This window comes from Lactuca virosa, chromosome 2 (assembly GCF_052849685.1).
Source record: "Lactuca virosa cultivar CGN04683 chromosome 2, Lactuca_virosa_CGN04683_v6, whole genome shotgun sequence".
Lineage (NCBI taxonomy): Eukaryota > Viridiplantae > Streptophyta > Magnoliopsida > Asterales > Asteraceae > Lactuca > Lactuca virosa.
The window spans coordinates 316,279,885-316,294,771 of record NC_136427.1 but is presented as its reverse complement, the minus strand read 5'-3'; positions in this window follow the sequence as shown (position 1 = coordinate 316,294,771).

The following is a 14,887-nucleotide window of genomic DNA, read 5'->3' as shown; positions in this document are numbered from 1 at the left end:
ATGTGGTTTTTATCTACATCAGTTGTATGACGAGTCAAAACGGACGTAATTGTTCATTCTCTTTTTATTTCACAACGTTGATGAAGCGTTAGTGGTGATCTTGACACATCTAATCACTGTGTCTTTTAGATGCTTCTCGTCCGTAGTTCGGTTATAGGCTCATTATAAAACCCTGGACATTCATTCTAGAATATGCAGGAATAAAATGAGAATGATTTATTCAAATGGTTATGTGTCAAATATTGATTTAATTGAACAAATAAATATTTACAAAGGCTCAACACGACATTCTATAATATTATAACTTAGGTTTGATAAGTTGTGTAGATAAACAAATCTCTTTTACTGTTATGGGATAACAAGAGTAAAACATATTGTATTTTATAATTCATTAGTCTAAACACGCTCTTGATTATAAAAACATGCGGATTCAAAACTATAAATAAAACTCTTTTACTCGTATGGGGTTATAAAGATAAAATATGTTGCACTTTATACTTTTATAATTCATTAGTCTAAACACACTCTTGATCATAAAAACACACGGATTCCAAACTTTAAACAAAACTCTTTTACTTGTATGGGATTACAAAGGTAAAATTTGTTGTATTTTATACTTTTATAATTCATTAGTCTAAACACACTTTTGATTATAAAAGCATACGATGTCAAAACCTGTAAAGCTCACTGTTGTGACATGCTCTTCAGGGAACTGGTTGATTGTTGACGGATTCGTCCTGGGAGTTTTCCTGAGAACACAACATAGAAGAATCGTTAAAGGACGACCGGGGGTTCTCCCGGGATGTCGCTCCGAAGATCAAGTTAGTTTTTACTCAGAGAGATTTGGGTAAAACTGTATATGGGAGAAGATGGATCCTTTCCTTGGGCCGGAAGAGATCCTTTTATTCCTGTTACTAACGGAATGAGGTGACTCTCCCATGTGGGTGTGAGACGTGGCACCCTCCTACTGGGAGAAGTACACCCACGCTTTCTAACAACCAGGTGACGCAGTTCTGGGCGTCATCATGCTCTTTGTCATGGCCTGATTGGTCGCGAGAGAATGAGAGGATCACGAGGAATATTCTTTCCTTGTGAGGGAAAGTGGGCTACCATCTTGGCGCTGGCCTACTTGGGCTAAGACTGAGTCTCGGCCAAGGCCTTGTCTTGATAACGTCCCGTCAGTGCTTTCCGTCAAGTTTAACGTGGCCACATACGGTAACGTTAACAAGTCCTATAGACCAATAGGCTTCTGCGTTGGTGACGTAGCAGGGTCGTTTTGGTCTACTCATAGACACGTGGCGGGCTGCTATTCCTAGTCTGTGCGGTTGACAGGACGGAGTCGCCGTTCTTCGGCGGTTTCATCATGAGACGGTTCGCTGCTCCTTTTGTAGCATTTTAACCCTTGTTCCTTTAGGATTTTCGTCCTCACTCTTTGCCTTTCACTCTTTGCTTCCTCATTCCAAAGAACCCTTTCGACATTTTCTTGCATTCTTCCATGGATGCCGCTCGTTCTTTAGGAAGGGAACTTACTGACGAGGAATGGGAATCCTTCCAGTTCCAGTTTGGGTTTGTCCCCGAACATGGGGTTCAAATCCCTCTTCCCGATGCATCGCTCTATAGTCCCCCTAAGGGCAAGGTCGGCATTCCGATTGCCTTGTTCGAGGCGGGTCTGCTTTTGCCCACTACAGACTTCTTCAACCTGATCATTCGTGAATATGAGTTTTCTGTGAGGGAACCGACCCCAATCGCCATAAACAAGATCGCGGGCTTTGAGCTTCTCTGCCGTGCCCTAGGCTATCAGCCGGATGTCCTGGCCTTCAAGGACTTTTTCAATGCTTCCACCCAGTCCGGGACTCGGACCCTTTCTCGTCGGTTAGGAGTCCCTACCCTCATCCATGATAAAAAATCCAAAAAGAACTAACAGGAGAGGTTTTTGTGGGTGAACAGCGACCTTGTGGTGCTTAGCTATCCAAGGACCAAGGTGTATGTGGACCGTGCTCCAACGCTCTTTGGTGCTGACAAAGAGCTGACAGATGCCTTAGAGAAGGTTAGCATCAATGGTGAGGACTGGCTCGACAGCTTCTTGGCCGCTGGTGGGATGAGCGCCGCTTGGAGGGCTCGTGGGAAAATGCCAGAGTTTTTTGTCGAGAAAGAAGGTATGATGCTTCTTCTTCTTCTTCTGCTTTCTCTTTCGCTCCCCCCTCCTTTTTACTCGGTGAAGTACTTTAAAATTGGTAGTTTTGTTAACCGCTATTGCATTTATCTTTTGTCAGGTGTGGAGGAGGTTATCTCCATAGAGAAAACTCTTCAAGGTTTATTCGATGGTGATCTTGAGTGTCGCGACGTCGACCTTGTAGAGACTCTTCCGCCCCCTATTTATGGTCGGGGAATCGGGGCTATAACTGGGTCTCCCAACAGTTCAGAAAGTGCTGTTGGCGCCGGCGAAGAGCTGGATCTGCAGGACGTTGTTGTTATCGGTGCTTCTCAGAAGGATCCTGTCCCTTCCGGGTCCCCAAGGAGTCTCCGACGTGTCAAGAGGTGATTCGCTTTGCTGGAAGCCTCTTCCGACGACAGCATTGAGACGGCTAGCACCGAGCCCCCGCTTCGCAAGAAACGTAATTTAAGTTTCTTGCTAGGGGGTTATAGAGGTTCCACCAGTGCCCCCGATGAAGGTCCTTCGAAACTGCTGGATGGGGCACACAATAGGGCGACTGAACTGCCCGGTCATACAGAGAAGGAAACCACCGACGTGACCGACCCTGATCCTGCTACTGAGAGAGCCATGGCAAAGGATGGATCTGAGCCCTCTTAGGGTCTTGTGCCAACTTCTCCTGGTAAAACGGGAGCTGTCCCTCCCCCTTCAGGGTGTCATTCGAGCACCTACAGGTCGTCTTGGAGCTTAACCCCCATAGACCTCGTGTCTGATCACGAAACTGCTCTTGAGTGGTGTCGGTATGCTTTTATGCCCGCCACAACTGAAGCTTTAACCGTTTTGGCGGATGAGCACATGGCAGACGGTCTTCGCTATGCCGCCGCCCAAGTGTCGTCTTACCTGGTTTCAGCTGCCGAGCGCATTTACGACATAGAGGCTATCGAGTCTCATTCGGATAAAATGAGCGTTGAATGTGCGAAGTTGAAGGCCCAAGTGGCAAAGATGGAAGCTGATAAGCGCAATTGGGAGGCCCAGCAAGATCTTGTGTTGTGCGAGAAGCAAGCCTGGAAGAACATGTGGCAAGGCTGGACGGGGAGCTGAAACGCTTGAATGATCGTGTTGGGGCTCTGACCTTGGAGAACGCTGACCTGAGCGAGCGAACGGCAGAGCTAGAGGCAGACCTGGTTGGGGAAACCACTGCAAGAGAGGTGTTGGAGAAAGACATAGCGTGGATCCTTCATGATGGGCTCAGCCGAGTTGTGGACAGGGTGATCGAAAGCCCCCAGTTCTCAAGGGCTTGGTGCATGTGCAGGCTGCTTGTGTGGCAGTGGGTGTGGAGCAGGGGAAAGGAACTTCAAGAGAACTGGTGGTTGCAGGGGAGTTTGACCCGGAGGTGGAGGTGGATGTGGTCACCAAGACGCGGGAGATAGAGGACGCCATTGCTACGTTCACAAAGACAGACTTTGCTGGCTATCTTCGCCTTGGCGACATAGATTTGGTTGGGCTCCGTGTTCTTTGCCAGGATGCGCAGAGTGATGAGTTGGGTCCTGGCCCCAGTTCTCCACCTGGTGATGGTACTGCCCCTGCTCACGAGTAATGTTATTTGTCTGATCTGTTTTATGCAACTTTTGTGAACAATATTTTCTCTTTATTTTTTTATTTTTTTTTGTTTTTTCTGCCCTTTGTGGCAGCCCTAAAGTCCGGGAGTTCGGCGACTGACAATGTTTGTTTTTAGTTCATGGATGTGAATGTTTCCTATCATCGTATATATTCTTTTGTTTGATTGCTTCGTAAATGGTTTATGTTGGCCATCACGTAGTATTTGTGCAGGGTTTGCTTAAATCCCTGGTCTGAGTCCTTTTACTTGTGAACTCTTTGTGCTTTACTCATGCTAGTCTTTGAGAAATCTGTTCTAATTTGCTGCTTAAAGACCCTAGGTGTAGCCAAGATCGTCATCTTGAGGCTCACCTAGTTGTGATTTTCTTATTAGTGGAAGATTATGACTCTTCTACACTTATTGTAACACCCCGACTCTCAAGTATAAATTTTACAGCTTTATTTCCATTTTAAAGGGGTCTACTCGACGAGTCGGATGCCCTGACTCGTCGAGTAGGAACAAAATATGCCGCGTGTTTTAAGTGACCAACTCGGCGAGTCAAAGGACACGACCCGACGAGTTGGAGTTGGAGGATGAAACCCTAATTTTTAGGGTTTTGCACCCTATTTAAAGGGTCATTAGCCTTCCTTGGCCTCCCCTCACCGTCCCTTTGAGCTCTGAAACCCTAATTCATGTGTGCCCTCCATTTTTGTGTGATTTTCAAACTTGGAATGTGTATTGGAAGAAGAAGGCTTGAAGTATAAGAGGATTGAAGTGTAGAGGAGCTGGTGGATCTGACTCTTCTGCTTATTGGCATCATTTCGAAGGTAAAACGTTGTTACCTTGACTTTCCTCCTTCTAGATCTCTTCATGTTTAATATTAGGTCCTTTCTAGCATGTATGTGAACCATTTTCGAGTATGGGCTTGGATTTGAAGTTGCAACTTCAGATCTGAACTTATCTTGGTCTCTATGGCTATAAAGTTTCCAGCTTTAGCAAGTATGAGCTATTCCCTTTGAGTTAAGCCCCTTTTTAAGCTTGGATTTGGTATTCTAAGCCTTTAGAGCCTTGAATGCACGTAAAGCTTGCAACTTTACGTGATAAGCATGCCTTAGGAAGCTAGATCTACAATTTGGGGCTTTGGGGTGGCTTAAAATTGTCTGAATGAGTGATGGACTGAAGGGACTCGACGAGTTGCATGGTCAACTCGACGACTCGGATGAAGATTGCCTGAGAACGGTTTCTGCATGGACTCGGCGAGTCAGTGGGACGACTCGAGGAGTCAGTTAGGGTTTACCCGACTTCTGGACACGCATAGACTCGACGAGTTGGTCGTAAACTCGGCGAGTCAGTGAGGGTTTTATGATCTTCTGGACCCTTAAGGAACTCGACGAGTTGCTAGCTGTACTTGATGAGTTCGGTCAACATGGACTGTTGACTTTGACCGTTGACTTTGACTTGGACCAAGGGTTGACCAGTTGACCTCTGGGGGTATTTTGGTAATTTGGGAATTTATGGAATGGACCATTGTTGATTATAGGTGTTGGTGTTCGGAACTATATTTGGAGGAGTTGACAGTATCATTCCGAGCTACTTGTGAGGTGAGTTCTCACTATATCAACAGGGTCTACGGCACCAAGGCCGGCCCTTTATGATTTGCATCCTGGTTTTAGGATGGTTGCTATCTTATTGATCTGTTAGATTTCATCCTGGTTTTAGGATGGTTGCTATGTTAGTAATCTGTTAGATTGATATTCTGGTTATAGGATGGTTACTATGTTAGAGATCAGTTAGATCGGTATCCTGGTTATAGGATGGTTGCTATGTTATTGATCGGTTAGATCGGTATTCTGGTTATAGGATGGTTGCCATGATAGTGATCTGTTAGATCTGTATGATTATCTGTACATGCTAGCTAGTGTATGATATTTATGTGCACATGTTTTGTTGGTTGGGGGATTGGGTTGAGGTAGGTCCTGCTGTGTGCTGTAGGCCAAGATACCCAGGGCGGACCGGATAGATTGTAGGCCTGGGCAGGGCAAACCAGTCAGGCCGAAGGCCCGATGAGCGGTCCGGATAGGCTGAAGGCCCCGAGAGGGCAGTCCAGACGTGTCGATGGCTCCGAGAGCGGTCCAGATAGACTGATGGCCCTGCGAGGTGGGCCAGTCAGGCTGATGGCTCATTATGCATGCTGTATTGTTTATATGTTATTGATATGTTTATTGCGTTGGTATTTTGGGGGTAACTCACTAAGCCTTCGAGCTTACATTTATCGATTATTGTTTCAGGTACTTCTGATGATCGCGGGAAGGAGAAGGCATGATCGTACAACTCCTCATATTTCATGATTTTATGATTTGATTATGGGATACTCTGACATTATACTATTTTGGAAACATGTTTTGTAATAATCGTTGGTTTTGAAAATGTTTTAAAAAGTTTAAATTTGGCATGATTTTTATGAGTGTTACAAGTTGGTATCAGAGCCTTGGTTTGATTGAATTGGAGGAAACACTCGCGTATCTCCAGTCTCAAACTGAGGACAAGATTTTAACACAATTTTCTTAAAATATTTTCAAAATAATAAAGGAGGATGCAAGTGTACGATCAGCCGGAGCTCGCGGATAGACCCCAAAATACCTTACAAATTATTTGATTTATGTGATATGTTAGAACAACATGCTAGTACTAGGATAGGGATCTTCAGGAATTGCATGATAGAATTGCCTGATTATATGATGTCTGGTAGCCTAGGGTTTTCCTTATATGAAATTGACATCATTACTGCAGTTGCTTAGTGTGTGCATCACGGCCGTACATAAGATCTTATAGCCTGAGAATGTTTGGTTTGGCCTTATTTCTTGTTCTTGTTTGATGAAGGGCTTAGGGTAGGATCAGGTATTCGAAAGTATATAGGGTCCAGCGTTATGTATGGTTAGCATACACAAGTGCTGCAGGGTTGGTGGAAGTTTCATGGATGGGTTGTTTGGATGAGTCCGCCGGTTATGAGATATTTAGCCTTCCTCTAGGAGTGAGGACTGAGCGCATGCCATGCTTATGTGTAGTTTTAGGGCGTTGTGATGATACTTGAGACAAATATGGGTAGGTGTGGAAGGTAGTATGGGCCCGTACTACTAAAAGCACAGGACCCATACGCGTAGCAAGGAAGTCACAACCCCTAGGGTTTTGGTTGGGAGTTGGTTTCCAGATTGTTATGTAGAATATCTGATATCTTTTGTTATGTTTTCAGCATGGCGGTTACACGACGATTCGTGACTGGATGGGTCAGGATCAGGAGAGGGCGAACAGGAGGCGCCGACAGCGCCCGAGACTATCGGCCAAATGAGGCCAGATGAGATGGATGACAGGATGCGGGAGATCCTGCATGATGAGGTTGCTGCTATGTTCCGGGCTCAGTTGTTGGAGATGTTTGGGTCCATCAAGACTGTTATGGTGGAGTATTTCGATGATCGCTATGCAACCCTCACTGAGGCGCCTGCCGCAACAGCCACAACAGCTATATCGGCGGCAGGGTTGGGAGCTGGTCGGGCTTTTCAGTATCGGGATTTAGACAACACGAAGCCACCTACTTTTGATGGGACTCAGGACCCCATCAAAGCCATGAGGTGGCTGTCTGACGTGGAGGGGTGTTTCTTCACATGTTCATGTCCTACTGACCAGAAGGTCAGGTATGCCCTGAACCTGCTGAGGACTGGGGCAAAGGACTGGTGGAGGTTGATGACTGGGTCTTATACTGACGATCAGAGAGCTGCAGTTACTTGGGAGCAGTTCAGGGATATGTTCCGCACCCGCTACATTCCGCGGGTTGAGCGTGAGTGATTAGCTCAGGAGTTATTGGATCTGAGACAGGGTACCGAGTCGGTGACGGAGATCACCCGCATGTTCATGGAGAGGGTGATGTTCTGCCCGGATTTTTCTTCCGAGCAAGCTCAGATGACACGTTATCTGAGCATGCTCAAGACTGACATTATACAGTTTGTTGCTACCCAACGCTGTGGTACCTTGCTGGAGTTATAGGAGACCGATAGGCGGCGGGAGCTTGAGATTGAGCTACAGCTGAGAGAGCAGGGTTGGGCCCCGACACAGGCACAGCCGGCGCCGAAGCATTCTAAGACCACTGATTCCAGATCAGGAGGACAGCAGGGCCGCACTTGTGGCAAGTGCGGAAAGGGTCACTCGTGGGTTTGTAGATCTGGTAGTAGGTGCCGCAAATGCGGGCAGGAGGGGAATTTTGCAAGGGATTGTCGACAGCTAGCCCGGTTCAGGATATGAGGATCTGCTACCACTGTCATCAGGTTGGTCACGTGAAGACCAACTGTCCACAGCTCGCGGCCAGGCCAGTGCAGGCTCCAGCGCCGACTACATTGAGGATTAGTGACGGGATTCAGGGTCGAGCAGCGCCTCCGAGGGCCTAGGGACACGCCTTCCAGCTTACAGCTGAGGAGGCCAGAGCAGCACCGGATGTGGTTGCTGGTATGTTTCTATCCCTTACCTTACTGGTTATATCTGTTTTATTCGTATATGTTTGTACCTGTGGTTAGGTACGTTTTTATTGAACTCCTTACCTGCTTTGGTATTATTTGATTCGGGGGCGAGTCAGTCGTTTGTCTCTCAGACATTTAGTAGGGAGTTCGGTTTGCCAGTAGGAGAGCTAGAGTGTCCGTTGCGAGTCTCTATCGCCAACGAACACGAGATTTCCGCTTCTTCGGTCTATCGGGGTTGCGTATTGGAGATCTTTGGAGTATCCTTCCCGATAGACCTGATTCCGATTCCTATGGGGGATGTATGTGTGATCATGGTTATGGACTGGCTTAGTCGCTTCGGTGCCATGATCGACTGCGTGTCAGCGGGTAGTAGTTCGAACCCCAAGTGGGGGAGAACTGATTGTTTATGGCGAGGGCACCAAATTGGGATCATGGTTTTGTTCGGCTGCCAGGGCTCGACAGTACATTCAGCACGGGTGTGCGGGTTATCTAGCGTATGTGGTGGATATGCAGGTCAGGGATCAGGTTTTAGTATTAGAGGTTCCAGTGGTCAGATAGTTTGATGATGTGTTTTCGGAGGAGTTACCCGGAGTGCCTCCGGAGAGGAAGGTTGAGTTTAGGATCGACCTAGTGCCGAGTGCGGCCCCTATCGCCAAGGCACCGTACCGGTTGGCACCACCAGAAATGCAGGAGCTGTCATCACAGCTGTAGGAACTGTTGGGTAAGCAGTTCATTCGTACGAGTAGTTCTCCATGGGGAGCGCCGATACTCTTCGTCAGGAAGAAGGATGGTTCAAACCGGATGTGCATTGACCACCGGGAGTTGAGCAAGTTGACGGTGAAGAACCGTTATCCACTCCCGAGGATAGATTATCTTTTCGATCCGTTGCAGGGAGCATCTTGGTTCTCCAAGATAGACCTGAGGTCCGGGTACCATCAGGTCAGGGTCAGGGAGGAGGACGTGGAGAAGACCGCGTTCCGAACTCTTTATGGACATTACGAGTTCTGGTGATGCCGTTTGGGCTCACCAACGCGCCAACAGTATTTATGGACCTGATGAATCGGGTTTGCAGACCGATGATCGATCGTTCGGTCATACTGTTCATAGATGATATCTTGGTGTACTCCAAGACCCGAGAGCAGCATGAGGAGTATCTGCGGGAGTTATTGGGAGTTCTGAGGCGAGATCGACTTTATGCCAAGTTATCGAAATGCGAGTTTTGGTTACGAGAGGTCCAGTTCCTGGGACATCTCGTTAACCAGGCGGGGATTTTGGTCAATCCGGCCAAAATCGAGGCGGTTATGCAGTGGGAGGTTCCGAAATCTCCCTCAGACATCAGGAGCTTTTTGGGATTGGCAGGGTACTACCGGAGATTCATATAGGATTTCTCTAAGATTGTAGTACCCCTCACTCGTCTGACGAGGAAGGGGGTGGATTTCTGGTGGGGCCCCGAGCAACAGAGGGCGTTTGAGACCCTCAGACAGCGACTATGCGAGGCTCCAGTCTTGACTCTTCCGGAGGGAGTTGAGGATTTTGTGGTATTCTGTGATACATCCATCATAGGACTGGGAGCGGTTCTCATGCAGAGAGGATGGGTGATAGCCTATGCATCGCGACAGTTGAAGCCGCATGAGACGAGATGCCCTACTCATGATCTGGAGTTGGGAGCGGTGGTATTCGCTCTCAAGATTTGGAGACATTACCTCTATGGGGTTCGCTGTACCATTTACATAGACCATAAGATCCTGAGACACATCATGGATCAGCCGGACCTGAACATGAGAAAGATCAGATGGTTGGATGTAGTCAAGGACTACGACTGTGAGATCCTTTATCACCCAGGTAAAGCGAACGTGGTTGCGGACGCTCTGAGCCGCAAGTCAGCTGGATATTCTACTCCAGTGACATGCATGAGGATTTCAGTGGATTCTCCACTTGTGGGCTTGATCAGGGAAGGCCAGGCAGAGGGTATGTGTCAGGAAAATTGGAAGCTTGAGAGGATTAGGGGTGAGAACACCCGGTTTGCTCAGGATAGCCGAGGATTATTGACCCGTTGCGGTCGGGTCTGGGTTCCGATGTTTGGTGGGGTCAGACAGACTATATTGAAGGAGGCTCATAAGTCTCGCTTCTCTATTCACCCGGGGGCCACTAAGATGTATCGGGACTTGCGATTGAGTTATTGGTGGCCGTGCATGAAGCAAGAAATCGCTTGGTATGTTGAGAGGTGCTTGACCTACAGGATGGTGAAGGCCGAGCACCAGAGGCCGCATGGCAAGCTGCGGCCTATGGAGATTTCCATGTGGAAATGGGAGCAGATCACGATGGAGTTCATCACCAAACTGCCGAGAACAGCGAAGGGGTTCGGCGCTATTTGGGTCATCGTGGATCGATTGACCAAGAGTGCTTATTTTCTGCCCATTCGGGAGAACTCATCGGCCGAGAAGTTGGCCGATGTGTATATACGCGAGATTATCACTCTTCATGGAGTTCTGGTCTCTATCATATTAGACCGTGATGTTCGATTTACCTCCAGATTTTGGCAGAAGTTCCACGAGGAACTGGCACACGGCTGCACTTCAGTACAACCTATCATCCGCAGACGGACGACCAGAGTGAGCAGACCATACAGAATCTTGAGGATATGTTGAGAGCCTGTGTTATTTACTTCGGTGGGAGCTGGGACTCCTACCTACCCCTTGCTGAGTTCTCCTACAACAACCGCTTTCACTCCAGCATTGGCGCCCCACCATATGAGTTGTTGTTGGGCGGAGATACCGCACCCCAGTCTGTTGGGGTGAGGTGGGTCACAGGGTGATGGGTCGGACCGAGGTAGTCCTGCAGACTATCAATATGATTCGGCAGATTAGACAGCGGCTGCAGACCACACAGAGTCGGCAGAAGAGCTACGCCAACCGACGCCGATCTGAGTTGGAGTTTCAGGTCGGTGACATGGTACTCCTGAAGGTATCACCCTGGAAGGGTGTTATCTGCTTCAGGAAGAGGGGGAAATTGGGTCCCCGATACATTGGACCGTTCCTGATCATTGCTAGGGTTGGCAAGGTGGCATATAGACTCAAGCTACCAGAAGAGTTTAGTCAGATCCATAGTACTTTCCACGTTTCTGAGTTGCGGAAGTGTGTTCAGGACGAGGAGGCGATAGTGTCATTAGATGATATTCAAGTCGATGAGCGCATGAATTATGTATAGAGGCCGGTAGCCGTTCTGGAGAGGAAAGTGAAGGTTCTACGGAACAAGGAAGTACCTTTGGTAAAGGTACAATGAGAGCACCAGAGGGGATCTGAGTGGACTTGGGAGTCGGAGGCTGAGATACATAAGCATTACCCGGAGTTGTTCACCGCAGCAGACTTTGAGGATGAAGTCTAGTTCAGGTGGGGGAGAATTGTAACACTCCGACTCTCAAGTATAAATTTTACAGCTTTATTTCCATTTTAAAGGGGTCTACTCGATGAGTCGGATGCCCTAACTCGTCAAGTAGGAACAAAATCAACCGCGTGTTTTAAGTGACCAACTTGACGAGTCGGAGGACACGACTCGACGAGTTGGAGCTGTAGGATGAAACCCTAATTTTCAGGGTTTTGCACCCTATTTAAACGGTCATTAGCCTCCCCTGGCCTCCCCTCACCGTCCCCTTGAGCTCTGAAACCCTAATTCATGTGTGCCTTCCATTTTGTGTGATTTTCAAGCTTGGAAGGTGATGTGGAAGAAGAAGGCTTGAAGTATAAGAGGATTGAAGTGTAGAGGAGCTGGTGGATCTGACTCTTCTGCTTATTGGCATCATTTCGAAGGTAAAACGTTGTTACCTTGACTTTCCACCTTCTAGATCTCTTCATGTTTAATATTAGGTCCTTTCTAGCATGTATGTGAACCATTTTCGAGTATGGGCTTGGATTTAAAGTTGCAACTTCAGATATGAACTTATCTTGGTCTCTATAGCTATAAAGTTTCCAGCTTTAGCAAGTATGAGCTATTCCCTTTGAGTTAAACCCCTTTTTAAGCTTGGATTTGGTATTCTAAGCCTTTAGATCCTTGCATGCACGTAAAGTTTGCAACTTTACGTGATAAGCATGCCTTAGGAAGCTAGATCTACAATTTGGGGCTTTGGGGTGGCTTAAAATCGTATGAATGAGTGATGGACTGAAGGGACTCGACGAGTTGCATGGTCAACTCAACGAGTCGGATGAAGATTGCCTGAGAATGGTTTCTGCATGGACTCGGCGAGTCATTGGGACGACTCGACGAGTCAGTTAGGGTTTCCCCGACTTCTGGACACGCATAGACTCGACGATTTGGTCGTAAACTCGGCGAGTCAGTAAGGGTTTTATGACCTTATGGACCCTTAAGGAACTCGACGAGTTGCTAGCTGCACTCGACGAGTTGGGTCAACAGGGATTGTTGACTTTTACCGTTGACTTTGACTTCGACCAAGGGTTGACCAGTTGACCTCTGGGGGTATTTTGGTAATTTGGGAATTTATGGAATGGACCATTGGTGATTATAGGTGTTGGTGTTCGGAACTATATTTGGAGGAGTTGACAGTATCATTCCAAGCTACTTGTGAGGTGAGTTCTCCTCACTATATCAACAGGGTCTACGACACCAAGGCCGCCCTTTATGATTTGCATCCTGGTTTTAGGATGGTTGTTATGTTATTGATCTGTTAGATTTCATCCTGGTTTTAGGATGGTTGCTATGTTAGTAATCTGTTAGATTGATATCCTGGTTATAGGATGGTTGCTATGTTAGAGATCAGTTAGATCGGTATCCTGGTTATAGGATGGTTGCTATGTTATTGATCGGTTAGATCGGTATCCTGGTTATAGGATGGTTGCCATGATGGTGTTCTGTTAGATTTGTATGATTATCTGTACATGCTAACTAGCGTATGATATTTATGTGCACATGTTTTGTTGGTTTGGGGATTGGGTTGAGGCAGGTCCTGCTTTGTGCTGTAGGCCAAGATACCCAGAGCGGACCGGATAGACTGCATGCCTGGGCATGGCAAACCAGTCAGGCCGAAGGCCCGATGAGCGGTCCGGATAGGCTGAAGGCCCCGAGAGGGTGGTCCAGACGTGTCGATGGCTCGGAGAGCGGTCCAGATAGACTGATGGCCCTACGAGGCGGACCAGTCAGGCTGATGGCTCATTATGCATGTTGTATTGTTTATATGTTATTGCTATGTTTATGGAGTTGGTATTTTGGGGGTAACTCACTAAGCCTTCGAGCTTACATTTATCGATTATTGTTTTAGGTACTTCTGATGATCGTGGGAAGGCGAAGGCGTGATCGTACAGCTCCTCATATTTCATGATTTGATTCTGGGATACTCTGACATTATACTATTTTGGAAACAAGTTTTGTAATAATCGTTGGTTTTGAAAATGTTTTAAAAAGTTTAAATTTGGCATGATTTTTATGAGTGTTAACTTATGTTACATGTTCTTTTGCACGTTTGTTTTTGGGAACGTTTGCTATAATGTGAGTGGTGAACATGTTTTGGGGGAAATGTTATGAACCTTTTTTTATATATATAAACCCCCTGGATGCCTCCTTTTAACGATTTCGCTCATGTGACGTTGGATAATCAATCCTTTTTGTCACATGGTAAATGTACACAATCTCTTTATTTTATTTTTCAAGCTTGAAAATAAGTAACATATGAATTTCTCTTTCTCTTTTTTCTGATTCATTTATTGTTGGAGTATCATAAGACTGGAAATGGTAAACTAATTCTTACTGATTAAATTTACATTCCAAAACTAATAAACAATGCTTTTTCTAACATTTAATTTATCTTTGACAATTGTTTAAGAATAGAAATGGCGCAAGCTCTGTGCATTCCAAGTTCTTGGGATTGCACGCCCGTCCTGGGCTTCTAGTAAGTAAGCGCCATTCTTATGGGCTTCCATGATTTTATATGGTCCCTCCCAAGTGACGCTGAGTTTTCCTAATGGCTGGGCGTGGTTGGACTCGTTTTTCCTTAACACCCATTCTCCAACTTTGAAATTCTTAACCTGGACTTGGCGGTTGTAATAGTTCTCGGTACGCGATTTGTACAATGCTTGGCGCATCTCTGCAGCCTCGTGTTTTTCATCTAGCATGTCTAAGTCCTGGTGTCGCCCTGCCTTATTGGCTGTTTCCTCGAAACTCTATGTTCACAATGAGCCAGTTACTATTTCCAATGGGAGGACTTCTTCCGTCCTATAGGTAAGGCTGAATGGCGTTTCTCCCATGCTTGACCTTACAGTGGTACGATATGACCACAGCACTGTCGGGAGCTCGTCCACCCAGGCATAATTTGATCTGATTAACCTTTTCTTTAAACCATTGACTATGGTTTTGTTTGATATCTCAGTTTGTCCAGTGGCCTGAGGGTGCGCCACGGACGTGAACCGGCAGTGAATTTTCTTGTTTTCACACTGCTCCTTGAAGGGGCTCCCTTCAAATTGTGTGCCATTGTCACTTATGAGAACTCTGGGTGTACCAAAGTGAGCCAATATATTTTTGGTCATGAACTTTATCATTTTCTTTCCCGTGACGGTGGCCAGCGGTTCCGCGTCTATCCACTTTGTAAAATAATCCACATCAACTAACAAGAATTTCACACCCCTGGTG